We start from the raw sequence: 18914 nt of genomic DNA on the forward strand, positions 1-18914 counted from the left end.
TGAGCATCTCTGGGGTATATATGCCCAGCAATGAAATAGCTAAGTTTTCAGGTAGTACTATGTCCAGTTTTCTGAGGAACCACCAGACTGATTTCCAGCTCAGTTGTACCAGCTTGCAACCCTACCAACACTGGAGGAGTCTTCCTCTAGATCTTCAAGAAAAACTACATTTCCCTACATTATGATTTTGTGCACCAAAATAATGCAAAGGAATGGTTTGTTATTAGACAGCACAGGGGACCAGGATCACCACATATTAGAGACACTGTATTTCTTTCCCTGTGGTTGTTAACTATACAGAGGCCTTTAGACATTTAATAAAAAAAAAACTAGGTTACAAATTTAGGGGAGAATACTTCTTTTTGTTTTTTTGTTTTTAACTTTATTTTAAAAAGCAAAGATAAAAGAAAAAAATTTTAAACATTTTTCCATAAATGTATACAAATACTATTGTGTCAGTGCTTGGATGTTTTTATTTTTTTCTTTTTTTTAAGGTTTGATACCCTGCATTAAGGTTTTACTAGTTACAATAAGCAAAAAGTACATGTAAAAAAGGGTGTAACCTAGAATTAGTCAACATTTTCTTGGTGTGTAAGGACTGAGCATGACTCTTTTTTTTTTTTTTGTTTTGTTTTGTTTTGTTTTTTTTTATTTCTTGAACTTCACACAGTCTATTAGTTGTTTCTGGGGCAGTCCGAGCCTCTGGGGTTAGCATACCACTATCAGTGACTGTATATTATGTCTGTTCTCTTGTGACTAGGTTATCTCACTCAGGATGACACTCTCTAGATGCAACCATTTTCTTAAAATTTGGTTAAGTCATTGTTTCTGATGGCTGAGTAGTACTCCATTGTGTAAATGTCCAGAATTTTTCTATCCATTCATCTACTGAACGACATCTGGGTTCTTTCTACCTTCTGGGTATTATAAATAGAGTTGCTATGAAAGTTGTGGTTCATGTGTCTTTGTTGTATATTGGAGTGTCTCTGGAGTATATGCCCAGAAGTAAAATAGCTGGATCTTTAGGTATTACTATGTCCAATATTCTGAGGAATCGCCAGACTGATTTCCAGAGTGGTTGTATCAGTTTACAACCCCACCAACAGTGGAGAAGTGTTCCTCTTTCTCCCCAACCTCACCAACATCTGCTGTCTTCTGAGTTTTGAATCTTGGCCAATCTGACTGGTGTGAGGTGGGATCTCAGGGTTGTTTTGATTTGCATTTCCCTGATGGCTAAGGATGTCAAGCACTTCTTTAGATTTTTCTCAGCCATTCCACATTCCTCAATTGAGAATGTTTTGTTTAGCTCTGTATCCCAATTTTAATAGGGTGGTTTGATTCTCTGGTGTCTTGTTTTTTGAGTTCTTGGTATACCTTGGATATTAGGCCGCTATCTGATGTGGAGTTGGTAAAGATCTTTTCCCATTCTGTTGGCTGCCGTTTTGTTTTCTTGACAATGTCCTTAGCCTTACAGAAACTTTGCAATCTCATTAAGTCAGATTTGTTAATCTTTGACCTTAGAGCTTGAGCCATTGGTGTTTTGTTAAGAAAAATTTCTCCTTTGACTATGTGTTCTAAGGTTTCCCCTACTTTCTCTTCTAATATTTTCAGAATATCTGGTTTAATGTGGATATCTTTGATCTACTTAAATTTGAGCTTTGTAGAAGGAGATAAGGAAGGGTCTATTTTCATTCTTCTGCATGCTGAGTGCCAGTTGGTCCAGCACCATTTGGTGAATAGGCTGTCCTTTTTCCATTGAATGTGTACAGCTCGTTTGTCAAAAATCAGGTGACAATATAAGTGAGGGCTCATTTCTGGATCTTCTATTCTATTTCATTGATTCACATGCCTATTTCTGTACCAATACCATGCAGTTTTCAGTACAATTGCCTTGTAATATAGCTTGAGGTCAGGGATAGTGAATTCCTGCAGATGTTTTATTGGCATTGAGGAAGGATTCCGCTGTTCTAGGTCTTTTGTTATTCCAGATAAAATTGCACATATATCTTTCCAACTCATTGTGGAACTGGGTTAGAATTTTGATGGGGATTTCATAGAATCTTTAGATTGCTTTTGGTAGAATGGCCATTTTTAAAATGTTGATCCTTTCAATCCATGAGCATGGGAGTGCTTTCCATTTTCTGAGATCTTCCTTGATTTTCTTCTTTAGAGGTTTGAAGTTAATGTCATACAGGTCCTTCACTTGTTTAATTTAAGTCACAGGAAGGTATTTCATAGATTTTGTGACTATTGTGAAGGGTATCTTTTCCCTAATTTCTTTCTTCACATGTTTGTCCTTTGAATATACAAGGCTACTGATTTGTTTCAGTTAATTTTGTATCCAGCCACTTTGCTGAACTTGTTTATCAGCTGTATGAGTTCTCTGGTGGAATTTGTGGGGTCACTTATGTACACTATCATGTCATCTGCAAAGAGTGGTATTTTTACTTCTTCCTTTCTGATTTATCCCCTTGATCTCCTTGTGCTGTCTAATTGCTCCAGCCAGGACTTCCAGCACTATGTTGAACAGGTAGGGGGACAGTGGGCAGCCTTGTCGAGTCCCTGATTTTAGTGGGATTGCTTCAATTTTCCCTCGGTTAAGTTTGATGTTCGCAGTTGTTTTGCTATATATTGCTTTTACAATGTTCAGGTATGGACCTAGGATTCCTGTTCTTTCCAGGACTTTTAACATGAAGGGGTGTTGAATTTTCTCAAATGCTTTCTCAGCATCTAGTGAGATGACCATGTGATTTTGATCTTTGAGTTTGTTTATATGGTGGATTACACTGATGGATTTCCTTATATTAAAACATCCCTGCATCCCGGGGATGAAACCTACTTGATCATGGTGAATGATTGTTTCGATGTGTTCTTGGATTCGGTTTGTAAGGATTTTATTGAGTATTTTTGCATCAATGTTCATAAGTGAGATTGGTCTGAAGTTCTTTTTTTTTGTGGGGTCATTGTGTGTTTTACGAATGAGGGTTATTGTAGCCCCCAAAAATGAGTTAGGTAGTATTCCATCTGATTCTATCTTGTGAAATAGTTTAAAGATATTGGTGTTATGTGTGCAATAAATGCCAGATAAAATTCTGCACTGAACCAATCTGAACCTGGGCTTTTTTTTTGGTTGGAAGGCTTTGACGACTTCTATTTATTTAGGTGTTATGGGATTATTTAGATGGTTTACCTGGTCCTGGTTTAACTTTAGGATCTTGTATCTGTCTAGGATTTCATCCATTTCCTCCAGATTATCCAACTTTGTGGATTATAGGCTTTTGTAGTAGGATCTGATGATTTCTTGAATTTCCTCAGTTTCAGTTGTTATGTCTCCACTTTCCTTTCTGATTTTGTTAATTTGTATACTCTCTCTTTGCCCTCTAGTTTGTCTGGCTAGGGGTTTATCAATCTTGTTGATTTTCTCAAAGAACCAGCTCTTGGGTTTGTGGATTCTTCCGATGCTATTTTTGTTTCTATTTGGTCTATTTCTGCACTAAGTTTGAATATTTCTTGCCATCTACTCCTCTTGAGTGTATCTGCTTCCTTTTGTTCTAGGGCTTTTAGCTCTGCTGTCAGGTTGCTTATCTATGTTCTCTCCAGTTTATTTTTGGAAGCACTTAGGGCTATGAGTTTTCCTCTCAGTACTGCTTTCACTGTATCTGTTAGGTTTGGGTATGTTGTGTTTTCGTTTTCATTGAATTTTATAAAATCCTTAATTTATTTCTTTATTTCTCCTTTGACCCTGTTATGGTTTAACAGAGTACTGTTTAGTTTCCATGAGTATGTAGGCTTTTTGTTGTCTTTGTCGTTGTTAACGACCAGCCTTAGACCATGGTGATCTGAGAGGATGCCTGGGAGTATTTCTATCTTCTTATATTGATTGAGGCTCGTTCCGTTTCCAATAATGTGGTCAATTTTTTAGAAGGTGCCATGGGGTGCTGAGAAGAAGTTGTATTCTTTTACTTTAGGATGATATGTTCTGTAGATATCTATTAATTCCAGTTGGTTCATAGTCTCTGTAAGTCTTCCAGTGTCCTTGTTCAGTTTCTGTTTCCATAATCTGTTTATTGGTGAGAGTCGGGTATTAAAGTCACCCACTATTATTGTGTAGGGTGAAATGTAGTTTTTGAGCTTTAGTAGGGTTTCTTTTATGAATGTGGGTCCTTTTGTATTTGGAGCATATATGTTAAGGATTGAGAATTCCTCCTGAGAGATTTCTCCTATAATGAGTCAAAAGTGTCCTTCCTTATCTTTTTTCATAACTTTTGTTTGGAAATTTACTTTATTAAATATTAGAATAGGCATTCCAGCTTGCTTCGAGGGGCTGTTTGCTTGGAAGTTTTTTCTCCAACCTTTTCCTCTGAGATAGTGTCTGTCTTTGTCTCTGAGATGAGTTTCCTGTATGCAGCAAAATGCTGAATTTTGTTTATGTATCCAGTCTGATAGCCTATGTCTCTTTATTTGGAAATTGAGTCCATTTATGTTAATAGATATCAAAAAATAGTGGTTTCTGTTTCCTGCTATTATTGATTTTGTAGGTTGAGTTGTGTCTGTGTCTTTTTCTTCTTTTGGTTTTGTTGCTTAGGAGTTTTCTTGTTTTTCCTAGGATGTAGTTCCCCTCATTGTATTGGGTTTTCCACCTATAATTCGTTGTAGTGCTCGGTTTGTGGTCAGATATTGTGTAAATTTGGATTTGTCTTGAAATATCTTTATCTCTCCATCTATGGTCATTGATAGTTTTGCTGGGTATAGCAGCTTGGGCTGGCACTTATGCTCTCTTAGGGTCTGCATGATGTCTGTCCAGGTTCTTCTAGCTTTCATAGTCTCTGTTGAGAAATTTTGATTGGTCTGCTTTTATATGTTACCTGACCCTTTTCTCTTACTGCTTGTAGTATTCCTTCTTTGCTTTGGGTACTTGGTGTTTTGACTATTATGTGTCGGGAGGAATTTCTTTTCTGGTCCAACCTATTTGGATTTCTGAAGGCTTCTTTTATGCTCATGGTCATCTCATGCTTAAGGGTAGGGAAGTTTTCTTCTACAATTTTGTTGAAGATATTTACTGTGCCTCTTAGTTGATATTCTTCTCCCTCTTCTATTCCTATTATCCTCAGGTTTGGTCTTCTCATTGTGTCCTGGATCTCCTGGACATTTTGGGTTAGGATCTTTTTGTTTTTTGCATCTTCTCTGGTTGTTTAGTCTATGTTTACAATGTTGTCTTCTGCCCCCGAGATTCTCTCTTCTATCTCTTGTAGTCTATTGGAAATGGTTGCTTCTCTGACTCCTGATTTCTTTTTTAGATGTTCTCCCTCTAGGGTTATCTCTTTTAGTGTTTTCTTTATTGTGTCAATTTCTGCTTTAAGTTCCTTCTTCCATTCCTTCATCTATTTGGTTCTGTTTTCCTCTAGTTCTTTGAGTGTTTTTCTTGTTTCCTTTTTAAAAGCTTCTGATTCTTTTTCCTTTTCCTCCCGTTCTTGTTTAAGGATCTTTATCATCATCTTGAGGTATGATTTTAGGTCTGAGTCTTCTTTTTCTGACGTGTTGTGCATTCTGCTGTTTGCTGTGATGGGAGAGCTGGGTACTGGTGTTGCCAGGTTGTCTTGGTTTCCTTGGGACATGCTCTTTTGCTTTCCTCTTGCCATCTTGTTGTCAGTGATATGTTCTTGCCTTTCCCTTGTACCTGGTCTGTGTCCCTGGATCTCCACTGGTCCAGGTGGCTGATGGTTTGTGCCCTGTTCTGTGCCCCAAAGCCGCCAGGTGGCAACAGAGGTCCCAATGCTGGGTTCCTGGTCCCTGGTTCAGGCAGGTCAGGGGGGCGCTTTCCCTGCACACTTGGCAGAGATCTCTCTGCCCCCTGGCTGCTCAGATCTTCTTCTCACCAGGCCTTAACCTTTGGGAACTGCTGTTCCAGGTGGCAGATTAGATGAGCCCTCTTCTTCGCCCCAAACCACCGGGTTTTAACAGAGGTCCCAATGCTGGGTTCCTGGTCCCTTGATCAGACAGGGCAGGGGCATGCTTTCAGTGCGTACCCAGCAATGATCTCTCTTCTGCCTGGCTGCTCAGATCTCCTTCTAACCAAACCTTATCCTTTGGGAATTGCTTGTCCAGGTGGCAGATTGAGAGAACACCTCTTACCTTTCACAGAAAAGCTTATTGACCTGAACTTCTTGTTGTCTAGTACCTCAGAGAAGCCTGATCTTAATGACCTCGTAATAGATGATAGATTAGAAATGGCATTATGGTTAAGTTTCATGCCATAAGCCACCAGGAGGAGAATTTTGTCATGTGCAGTATTTTTATTCTTCATTCACCATTGGTTATGGAGTAAGTACTTTTAGAGAAAAGGTCTGAGGATTTGTTACCTCATAGAATGCTCTCTAGAACACCACTATCTATTATTACTTCTGACTACAGCCCTATTAGTAATTCAAGAAATGCTCAAATTGTGATATGTCCAGAAGCCAAAAAGTATTTATCATTGTATGTTGTTTATCATTTTAATGGGGTGAGGATTATATTTTCTTAATTACTGAAAATATTTGTCTGGTAAACAGGCTGTGTGCATTAAGGCCACATTACTAGATAACAGATAGGTCTTTTCATTCCTCTTGAGTGTTTAGGAGCTATTTCTGTCCTTTATCTGCATGATCCGTTCTATCCAGAATTGTGACTGTGCCTTTCTCTAGGTAATAAGCTAGCCAGAGATTAGTCATTTTAGCCAATAATCCAATTAATATAGGACCACAAACACATCTGCTACCATTAGCCCATTCACAATGGTTTGGATTAACCATCCAGAGTTGTGCTCAGCCTCACAGCCTTTGAAGCTTGTCAATCTTAGTTTTTATAAATATAACCAAGATAATCAATATTGTTGGTAGATTCTTATATTCTCCCTTACAATTTTCTTTTTTTTTTAAAGACATACTATTAAGGATTATTAGCTTTTTTTGCTTGCATTTCTTTCTGAGGAGTTTATACTGTCTACCGAAGTTTATCAAGAAAAATATGAGGTCATATAAAAAACAACACCTATAGTCTCTCAAATTTTGCAGGCTTGGTTCTAGGTCAGTGGGTAGGATTGTGAGATGAGGCTCACTGGCATATTACTCAGGGTAGGTATTAAAGTTTAAAAATTCATGGCTTCTCTAGTTCACTCTCTGTGTTTCATGCTTGGAACCCAGATGTGATATCACAGCTTCCTGGCCGAACCACCATTCCTCCTGTTTGCTGTCACAATGCACCAAGATGAACTCCTACCCTCTTCAACTATGAAACTGAGAAAAGTTCATCTTCTCTATCTTGATTACAGGGTTTTATCACAGCCAAAGAAAGTTAACTAATATGGGGAAACCCCAAATTATTTGTGTAATAACTATCTCACTTAATGAAAATTGTGTAATTGAAAGGAACATACTAGAAGCTCAATCTGGGGATTTTACCTATTATAGTCAGGAAAAAAAAAACTTTTCAACAACTAGAAAGTATACTTTTATGCATACAGTTAAAAATCTTAAGAATTTATGGTTTATAAAGGAAGAAGAAAATATAAAGGGTAGTCTCCTGGGTAAATGGAAAGAAAGGAAGTTAAATGTCAACACAATTCTGAGCTTTTAGCAAAACTAACCAGAACAGTATTTGAAAACTAAGGAAGACATATACAGAGATGAGGGCAAGGAAAATAAGAGCTGGGAATTGCGTCAAGGAGAAGATAGACACACAATATATACTTCCAACAAAGCAATTATAATACAATCTGAGAGTTCCTACGGGATCCCGAAGAGGTACATCTATATAATAGAAACATTACCTTTGCCAATTTTATTGAAGTTACAAGTTATTTTTTATTGAGAAGTAACTAAAATGTTTCTCTCAGGGATTTTGAAACTCTCCACTTTTGAAGAAATCAGGAAAGATTTTCTGGATTTCTTCCTTTGAAAGCAATAATGATAATTATTGCAGAGGAAAGAAATAAAAATAAACAGGCTGAAAGACTGAATCATAAGAATATCGGAAGATTGGGAAGAAATAAGCACACTTTAGAAATATGAGCGGTTGAAAATTTTTTCCAGTATTTGGAGTCAAAGGGAAAGAGAAAAATGTTGAAATACAACCATTTTTGTGGCATTTTCACAAAAGAGAAAGTGTTACAGTTCCTGGGAAAGACACATTTGTAAATATGAAAGTTAAAAGGAAAGACGTCAATTCTTTGTAATTACATTTTGTCTTTAGTAAGAACATTTGACCACTCTGCTTAGTAGTATTTCTTTTTAAAATGACATGATAGGGGGTGATGGAAGAAAACTTTGCTAGTTAGCCCTATATCCAGGGTTTAGATCCCAGCACTGAATGCCTCATTATTGTTTTTTGTTTTAACTGCTTAACATTTTTTTTAAATAAGAGTCTATCTTTGGAGGAAAACAATATAATATTAAAATATAACATACTCAAAGGATTTTCAAATCCACGGCTGTTTCAAAATAATGAGAAGAATATAAGAATATTTATTTGATATTTCTTCCTAATCGCTATTTTCAGGAAAGATAGGGTTTTGTGTAAAATCTTTAAGAAAGTCTCTCTCCATCTCCCCTGCTTATTATAATTTTTCTTTTGTGGTTGGACAACTTCATAAATACACTATATGTGTTCTAATAAAATTCACCTCTATTGCTCCACCTCTAATTCCTTCTCTACTCTCACCCAGCACTTTTCCTCCCCAACTGTAAATGTGTTTTGTTATAGAGCCCACTGATTTCACCTGGTCCTGCCAACTTACGTGGACATGTATGTAGGTCTAACATCTGCAGCATTAGCAGATGGTCACAGAAAAATATCTCTGAAGGAACATGACAGTCCTCCAGAAGACATCAATTGCTTTTTAATAAAAAATGTAGTTTAAATACAGATCTGTGTGTTCATGAATTATGGAAATCTCGTCTAAACAACTAAACAACTTTTAAGATGCTTCCTTATAAAAATGATATCTCAATTTTCATAGAGAAATAAATCACTGAAAAAATTAAAATAAGTATTATTCCTACTTTAAGTTATCAAAAACTGTGGCAAAATGGCATAACTGAAAAGAATCAAAACCCAAGGATGGGAGATAGGCACTCATCCCAAATAAACAGACCTAATAAATTAGCTCTTGAACAGTAACATCTTTAGCTGGAATTCAAGCTCACTGAACTTTGTACTATTTTCAGAATAAAAGAAATGCCCTGATTAATTGGAGATACTTATAAAGGAAAGTATCTTTAGTCACTAGAACTGTGACTAAAACAATAAAATAATACATTAAATTATGCGACTTTCTTTTTCTCTTTTTTAATCTCTAACATAGCATGAGACATATAATACATAAATACATAATACAAAGGCATCATACAAAGCCATATAGAGTAACTGTATATATTAATCCACTTAAATAATAATTTAAATTGCCACTAGGAATAATTATGTACATGATTGATAACATTTATATAAAATTGCACATGTATGTGAGATTTTCATTAGAGAGTCTCACATCTTACTGAAAATGAAACCGTGAAATAGTAACATTTAAATAAAACCTATCAATTTATCAAAATATACTTATGAAAGAAAATAGTGAGAATATGTTGCTTTCATACTATTTATATCTGAATGTGCTCAGAATATATGCCAAGAGTTATAAATATCTCACCTTTATTAGATTTCAAATAGCGTAGTACAAAACTGTACACACAGACATACACACACACACACACACACACACACACACACACACACACATACACACAATTTTGCTGCATGAACATCTGTCTTTAAAAATGTATTGATAAGTAATCTTAAGAAACATTTTTAATCTAGGCCAATCTGTCCAATTCAAACATGTCCACTATTAACTGAGAGTAGGCTTCCTTCAGCAGAAAAGATTTAAAGCTAGTGGAAGGAATTATTCAATTCTTTAAGTTCGGGCCTCAATTATTAAAATTCTGTCAGGTACTTCTTTGGTGTGGTTCTATTGAAGCTCACCATAGTAATTTCTGTACATTTTGTTAAAAATATCACTAAAGGTTTTAATACAAGTTCTTGTGACTGACATCATGTCTGAAAATAATACCATTTTCATGAACTCTACTGAATCCCCCCCCCCCCCCCGCTTCTAATAGTGTTTCCAATAGAGGAGCACAGAACACTATGATGCTATGGTTAGAGGGATAATAAGGAAAGGTTATATCATGGCCGATTTCTCTGACCGGTCCTGAAATTTTAACATGAGTAAATATTTAGTTGCAGGGCAACGATATCTGACAGCTCCTAAAATCAAGATCAAGTCCCTGAAGGAATGAACAACGTCTGCCTGTTTCTCTTCAGTTATAATGGCCTCATATTACACTATACAGCAACTGCTGATTCAGGGCACCCTATTTTGAATTTTGATAGTTTTTAAAATGCAATAGAGGTGTTTTTCTCATGCATATTTAATATACCTGACTTAATAACCACTTTTGGTTTCAAAATCTTTATATATCCTTACACACTCAAAGATCTATGACTTAATAGAAATGAACTATTGAAGTAGTTTCATTTATGTTCAAAGTTTTAACACATTATATCAAGTATTTCCCCCCAGATATATAACAAGAGTTTTTAAAAATTAATGATATGCTTTTCAAAAGAACACTATATCAAAATCTGAAATTTGGAGTAGAAACTATGGTTCAACAGCCAAGAGCACTTGGTGTTCTTCCGGTAGATCCAGATTCAGTTCTCGACAGTTTCATGGCAACACATAACTGGTAGTAACTCCACTTCAGAGTATCTACTTCCTTTTCCTGATCTACACAGACACCAAGCACTCATATAGTAAATACACATACATGCAGAAAAAAGCACCTATACACATAAAGTAGAACAAAACAAAATTTTAATTGTATCCGCAACCTGTTATGTTTATTTGAAATATGAAGTTTACTTTTTGATTTTAAATATGCATACAATTTAGAGATTACCTCAAGTCTGAGAGGAGACTTTGAACTTTATACATTTTTGTTATTAGATATTCTCTGCTTTTACAATTCAGGTGTTATCTTCTTTCCTCCACTCCCATCCTCCCTCCCTCTCCCCTTGCTTCCATGAAGGTGCTCCCTCACCCAATGACCTTGTCCACCTCAACACCTTGGTGTTCCCCTAGACTGGGAATGGTCCAGTCATCTCTCTTCATAGTCTCTTCCTCTAGTCCTCCTCCTCCACTCCATCCCTTTACCCTGCTTCTGCCTGTCCCACCCCATCCCAAGTAAATTCAAATTTACTCAATTCTATTTATGAAGCCAAGGGGATTTATGCACCCACACCCCAAGTCACATCCTGTTACCATCCTCTATGTGTCTATGGGTTATAGCCTGGGTATCACTTATTAAATAGCTAATATTCACATATTAGCAAATGCATACCGTATTTATATTTCTGGGTTTAAGCTCCCTTACGCAGAATAATCTTTTGGAGTTGAACCCTTCTCCTGAAAATTTCATGATGCCAATTTTACTAAAGCCAATTAATACACCAGTGTGTAAATGTACCATATATATATATTTAAATCCATTATTCTCTATAGGGAGATTAGGTTATTTTCAGGTTCTGGCTCTTACAAATAAGGCTGCAATGACCATGTTTGAGCAAGTGTCCTTTGAGCATCCTTTGAGTATATGCTAAAAGTGATATAGCTAATTCTTGAGGTAAATAAAAACCCCATATTCAGAGAAACCATCACATTGATATCCCAGGAGGCTGTTCAGTTTATTTTAGTTACCCAGGGTTTTTGTCTTTCCACATTAAGGTGAGAATTGTCCTGTTAAGGTTTGTAAAGAATTGTGGTCAAATGTTGATGAGGATTTCATTGTAGACTGCTTTTTGTTGTTGTTGTTAGATGGACATTTTCTCTAAGTTAATCTTACCAATCCATGAGCATAGGGGAATCTTTCCCTCTTCTAATATTTTTCTGAAAATTCTTTCTATAAAAAAATTGAAAAGTTTGTCACTTAAGTTTTGTACTTGCTTGGTAATAGTTACTGCAAGATATTTATACTATTTGAGGATATAGCTAAAGATGTCAATATCCTAATTTCATTCTCAGTTGGCATTTTTTCATTTTTCACTTAAACATGTAGGTGTACTGTTTTCTTAGGTACTCTTATAACTTGACATTTTGCCTAAACATGTTTACCAGTTGTAGAAATTTCCTAGTAAACCTTTGAGGGTCATTTTCATATGTTTTCATATCATCTGAAAATAATGATGCCTTGAATTCTTCCTTTGAAGTTACATCACTGTTATCTCCTTGTATAACCTTGTCTTATTGGTCTGGACAAGTGTTCAAGTCTTATAATAAATAGATACAGAGAGAGTAGAGCATCAGGTCTCAGTCCTGATTTTAATGGAATTACTCTAAATTTCTCTCAATTAATTTGACACTGGCTATAGGCTTGATGTTGATTATCTTTATTAGGTTTAGGTATGCCACTTTTATACCCATTCTCTGTGGGATTTTCATCACAAATGATATTGGATTTTGTCAAAGGTGGGTTTTTTTTTTTTTTTGCTTCTATTAAAATGCTCACATTTTTTAAATTTCAATTTATTTTATGCTCAATTACATTTATTGATTTTCATATTATTGAGCCTTTCCTAAATTTATTAGTCAAAGCCTATTTAATCTTTTTGATATGCTGTTCTTGGATTTGGTTTTCAAACATTTTTTTCTTTGCTGTCTTGGTATAAATTTTTCTAGTTTTTATTATTATTTTTGTTGTTATCATTATTATTATTATCTTTTTATACAGTCCAGACATTTTACTTTTCCTGTTCTGCCCTCTGTTTATTCCTCATCCCATTCCTCCTACCCCATCTCCAAGAGAATGTTCCCACTCTACCCCACCCCAACAGACCTCCCCACTCCCTGAGGCCTCAAGTCTCTTAAGGGTTGGGTTCCTCTTCTCTCACTAGGGCTGGACCAGGCAGTTACCCTCCTTCTTAGATTCTTCCAGCCCTTTCCTAATTCAACCACAGGGTTCTTTGCTTCTGTCCATTGGTTGTGTGCAAAGAATTGTATCAGATTCTTTCAGCTCTTTTTAGGTCTTTTGGTGGACAGTCATTCTAGCCCCCTGTCTATAAGCACACCATAGTAATAGTGTCAGGTCTTGGAGCCTCCATTTGAGCTGGATCCCAATTTGGGCCTATCACTGGACCTCCTTCCTCTCAGTCTCTTCTGAATTTTTTCCCTTCAGTTTTAGAAAGGATCAATTCTGGGTCCCTCCCTTTGAGTCCTGAGAACCTCTCACTTCCAGGTCTCTGGTACATTGTAGCAGGGATCCCCACCTCCTATGTTCCAAAGTTGCCTGTTTTCATTCTTTCTGATGGCCTTCAGGGTTTCATTCCTGTTCTGCCCCACAGATACCTGATCATGTTCCTCTTTTCCTCTCCCTGTCCCCTATTCCACACAGGTCCCTCCCTCCCTCTGCCCCACCCCCTCTAAGTGTAGATTTCTGTTATTTTATTGCTGTTCATTATAAGAATTTGTTTTCTGTTTTTCTGAAATGCCTCCTGATGTTGGCAGCTGGGATTCTGACAGAAGTGATGTTGTAAGGTCTTTGTGATCCATTGAGATATAGTCAGAGAGCAAAGATGAGACTGGGGGGGTGTTGATCTCAGAAGCAATAGGTGAGGTGTGTGCCCACTTTCAACTGTCTATCTTCAAGTTACTTGTTGCCCTGGATGGAGTGGCCCTGGTTTACCAGGAGATGACTCCAGAGGTTTAGGTCTGAAATGAGGCAATGCATGTGGGTGTGTGGGTAGAGTTTAGAAATGAATGATATGTGGGAACAAGAGGTAGGAGCAGGGGACACAGGGAAGTCTGCCACATGTGTTCTGTTGCAAAGCACAGGTGTCCTGCTACAGATCTGGAATGAGATCGAGGAGGTTGAATTTCAGGAATAGTAGGAAAACATTTAACTTTTCTTATACAAAGTATTTTGTAATTTATTCCTAGCAGCAGATGCATGAGGTAGTTAATTGATCACACTCCATTTGCAGGAAAAAAACCCAGAGATAACTTTCTTTGTTTGGACCACCTTCTACGTTATATTAAGTCTAAGACTCTAGCCCAAGCAATACTGGTATCTATATTTTATTGGCTTGCACCAATACAATATTTTTAACATATTAAGTGGAGGAGATCTTCACTGGAGTATATTTCTCTTCCAAGAAACCATAGATTATTGAACAAAAATAGCATTATCTGTGCGGGAAATCATTCTAAAAGTTAATGGCCAATGAGACCCTCCATACCGTCTGAATAATACAGGCTATGGCCTTAGGTCTTGATTTCTCACCAGCATGTGGGATTAAGACCCTATTATTGAAAATCTTAACACTTTGGTTACTATTCACAAAGAAACTGATCAGGAAATGAATGGGAATCTTCCTTTTTATGAGTTTGCTTTCAGGTGTCAGAAGGCGCTATGCAGGCTCCTGAGCCATAATAGTCATCCACAATCTTATGCAGCCATGAGTTACAATCGTGTCTGGACTTGCAAGATTTGTTCAGATGTGAAATAGAAATCTGCAAGGTATGGGGGTAAGCAACCATGTTCTTATTGATTTGAAAAAGATTTGAGTGATGAAAAGGTGAAGCAATTCACATTTTAATATGTCTTTTAATTGGTTTTAATAATGAAATTAATTATACCTATTAAAGTCAAAATCAATTGGCTTTAGTACTAGAATGAGACAGACGTCACTGGTAAGAGGTTGATTTATGTTCACATTATTAATATTTACAAGGACTTTGTAAAGGATCATCAGGTCAAAGCCTATGGACCTAGTAAGTCATATATGTGGAAACTAAAGCAATGCTACAAACTGCAAAAGTAAATTGACAAACAATACTCATATGTCTTTAATGATAGGGCTTTTAGAGCTTGTCCATCTGAGGTGTCCTTTGGTTAAAATTGTATCTAAATTGTTGTACATTTACATAATGGAATACTACTCAGCCACCGGAAACAATGACTTAACCAAATTCTTAAGAAAATGGCTGCATCTAGAGAAGATCATCCTGAGTGAGATAACCCAGTCACAAAAGAACAGACATAATATGCAGTCACTGATAGTGGGATGCTAACCCCAGAGGCTCGCCCTGCCCCAGAAACAACTCACAGACTGTATGAAGTCCAAGAAATAAAGAAAAGAAAACAAAAAAAAAATATTTACAAAAGAAGAAGACTTTGACTATTTCCATGTTGCGTTTTGTTTTGCATGTACTTTACGCTCATTGTAACTATTAGGTTTTCAATGTATACTGCCAAGCCTTTGAAAAAATCAAGTACTGACTAAAAATTATATTCATATAGTTTTATGTAAAAATTATTTTAAAATTTGAAAAAAAAGTACTGCCAAAAATGTATAATTTTAAGCAAAAAATGTTTAAAATCTGTACATTTATCTTTGTTTTGTAAAATAAAGTTATTTAAAAAAACAAATAAAGTTGGATTATATTACTTGTGTAGGGCTCTGTATTTATATTTATTGAGAACACTTTAGTCTCATCGGTGAGATTTTGGCATGCTAAGTTTCTATCAGGAATCTAGACAAGTTTGGATATAAAAGGAAGGTTGAAGAAACCATGACCAATCTTATATTTTTATACACCTGAGAACTAATATCAATCTCAATTTCTATTTCCAGGTAACAAATGATTTGGGTGTGTGTGTGCGGGCGATTGCCTGCATGCACGTGCATTAAAGTAGGTAACAAATAGAAGATTAACTCAGGTTTAACTTAGTTCAAGTTCAGTGTTCCATAGTACAGCTTTCATAAAGTTGCCATGCATGGCAAAACAAAAGTTTACAGTGATATCATTGTTTCCGGGCATCCAGCCTTGTATACACCATTCTTCGCTTTATATATAAACTATTTATGTATATTATACAATTACACTGCTATAAGTAACCCCAATAAACTCATTGGCTTATCCACTTGTACATAACTAGATTCCTTGGTTTGTTTTTGATAACCCATTTAAGGTAAAAGACATTTGTACACATATTTTGAGAAAAAAAGAAATAGAATAAAATTGTATAAAAAGAAAATGTGATATAAAACTCATAAAATAATTTCTTCTTTAAGTTGTGTTTTTAAAATACAAAGGTCAACATATTGGGACATAAAAAGTAAGCGTGGGGTCAAACTTTGGCTAATAAAGTATAAGAACATTGACTGACAGGCAATTTCCAAACCAAAATGATTGCACATGTTCTTAAATCTGTCATTTCTCTCCAGGGAAAACCACCCTATTTCAGAGAAGCCTTTAATTTTGGGAGATTTTTTGTCATTTCTTTCATTTTGTTTTATTTTTACCTAACAAATGTATTTACTTTTTAATGACAGGAACAGCCTCACAGTAGCAATTAAAATGTGTAATGAATAGAAATTGGCAATAAGATAGTTTATTTTTCATTTGGAGCCATGTCATTCTATTATATGTTACATAAATATAAATATCAAGTATATGGTCAAATCTAAATCATCCTCTAGTAAAATCATATTTCACTAGTTATGTCCAACAGGGAATCCTTTTCATTTTCAATGCAAGTCATTTAGAGTGAGAAAAGTCCCAAACATAAATTTTGAACATTAAATATGACCAAATATTGTGCAATTTGAATCATTAGCCTGTTTTCTTTAATTACATATTTCTGTTGCTTCTTTGTCTCACTTCCTCATCTCTAAGTATATAGCGTTCACTACATCTCCACGGTAATGGTGCTCTGCTCTGTCGACACACTGAGAGAAACTGGTTCCTCTTATTAATGGCTAGCTGGGCTGAAACTGTTGGTTGTGTCTCTGTCAAGTACAAGATATCTTATACCATGCAATAATGAAAATCTAAGTCCTGAAAAACTCCATGAACACAAAATATTAATGAGTCTTTTTCTAAGAACTCAATCAAAACAAATGCATTTGGAAGATTACCCAGTTTAAAAGCATACTAGTTAACCGTTTAATAGTTGGAATTTACACTTTGCTGTTGATTGGATAGTGATAAAGGGTTTAACAGAATGAAGTTAGTGGCATTTTTCAGACAACGTTGGTATCACTGAGTAAAGAATTGAGACAATTTTACAGAGCTGAATTTCATATCCTACTTGCAAACAAACAACTGAGTTTGCCTGGCTTCATGGTTGTTGGCAGAACTCATAACCTCCTGGGTCAGAGACAAATTATTCTATTAAAATTGACAGAGCAGGTAGCCTGAGGAGGGGTACATTTGTGTCAGTTTTGGACTCAACATAAAAGACATAAATGCATGTACTGGACAGCAGTTTCTATTGTAAAAGCAAACTGAGTCTTGAAAGCAATTTCATTGTATTGGGCAGAAAGCATGAAGCTCTCTGTTCATTTACATAAATGATATACTTTGCTCATCTTTCCTTGGTTCTAGAGAAATAAAGTCCAATGTCTTCCAAGGAATCTCACCAGAACAAGTACACTTGAAAGATAACTGCATAAAAGGACAGCCAGCATCTAGGCTCATAATTCATTTTTAAATTTAAGAGTCTCATGAAATATTGTTTTCAGATACTCTGCTTGTAAGAGCATTTGCATCATACATTTGTACATAGTAGGAGAACTTTAGAAATCTTTAATTTATATTGTGAATGTGTGTGGGTGTGTGTGTGTGTGTGTTTGAGAGAGAGAGAGAGAGAGAGAGAGAGAGAGAGAGAGAGAGAGAGAGAGAGAGAGAGATTCTTCCTATCTGAAAGAACAGTGTAAATTAAAGCAAAACAAACACTGTGTAATTAATGTTTGTATTTCAAATGCAAATACAATTTTTCTGTTATGTCGTTCATCACAAACTATCTTTATGATGTCAGAGATTTGTCTTATGGTTTAGAGGCTGATTTATATATGTGTAAGTTAGAAACTTCAGAATAGAAGTCCATGAAAGAGGAACATTGTTGTGTGGAATACAAAGAGTCCATAGAAGATGTAAGGAAATCTTTAAGGATAAGTCATAGAAACTTAAAAATAGGTGTAGCAGTAGAGGAAGGGGAACTGAGGGTAGCCACTAGAAAGCCCCATATGCCTGGGACCCAGGAGCCAACAGGGCAGACTTTAGCCAAAATACACAACAAAAGAAATAGAAGCTGCAGAGACCATGTCCAGTATATAGGCACAGCCCCCACTTAAGGGATGGGGTCACTCCCACCTCAAAAACATTAATCCAGAATTCCTCCTGTCAAGAGAAAAACCAGGGACAAAGAGCAAAGCAAAAACTGAAGGAAAGGACATCCAGAGACTTCCCAACTTAGGGATCTATTGCATCTGATGACACCAAACCAAAACACTATTGCTGATGCCAAGAAATGCTTACTGACAACAGATTATTATAGCTGTCCCCTGAGAGGCTCTGCCAGAGTTGGACCAATACAGATGAACAGAACATTGGTCTGAGCAGAAGGAACACCAATGGGTAAGTTAGGTCAAGACCTGTAGGAGCTGAAGGGATTTACAACCTCATAGGAAGAACAACAATATCAACCAATCAGACACACCCCAGGAACTAATCCACTAGCCAAAGAGTACACAGGGGGTACCCATTGTTCCAGCTAGATATGTAGCAGTGGACTGACTTTTCTGGCATTACTGGAAGAGGAAACCCCTTGGTCCTGTGGAGGCTTGATGATCCAAGGTAAAGAAAATGCTAGGGCACTGAGGCAGTAGTGGGTGGGCAGGTAAGGGAGCACCCTCAAAGAGGAAGGGTCAAAAGGAACAAACAAAAGGACAAGTCATAGTAACCAACTTTCACATATAAGTTTTTACATCTGCTTTGTGCATGCACCTATGAACTAATTTCTATGTTATGGTATTCACAT

The sequence above is a fragment of the Micromys minutus genome, assembly GCF_963924665.1.
Source record: "Micromys minutus genome assembly, chromosome: 1".
Lineage (NCBI taxonomy): Eukaryota > Metazoa > Chordata > Mammalia > Rodentia > Muridae > Micromys > Micromys minutus.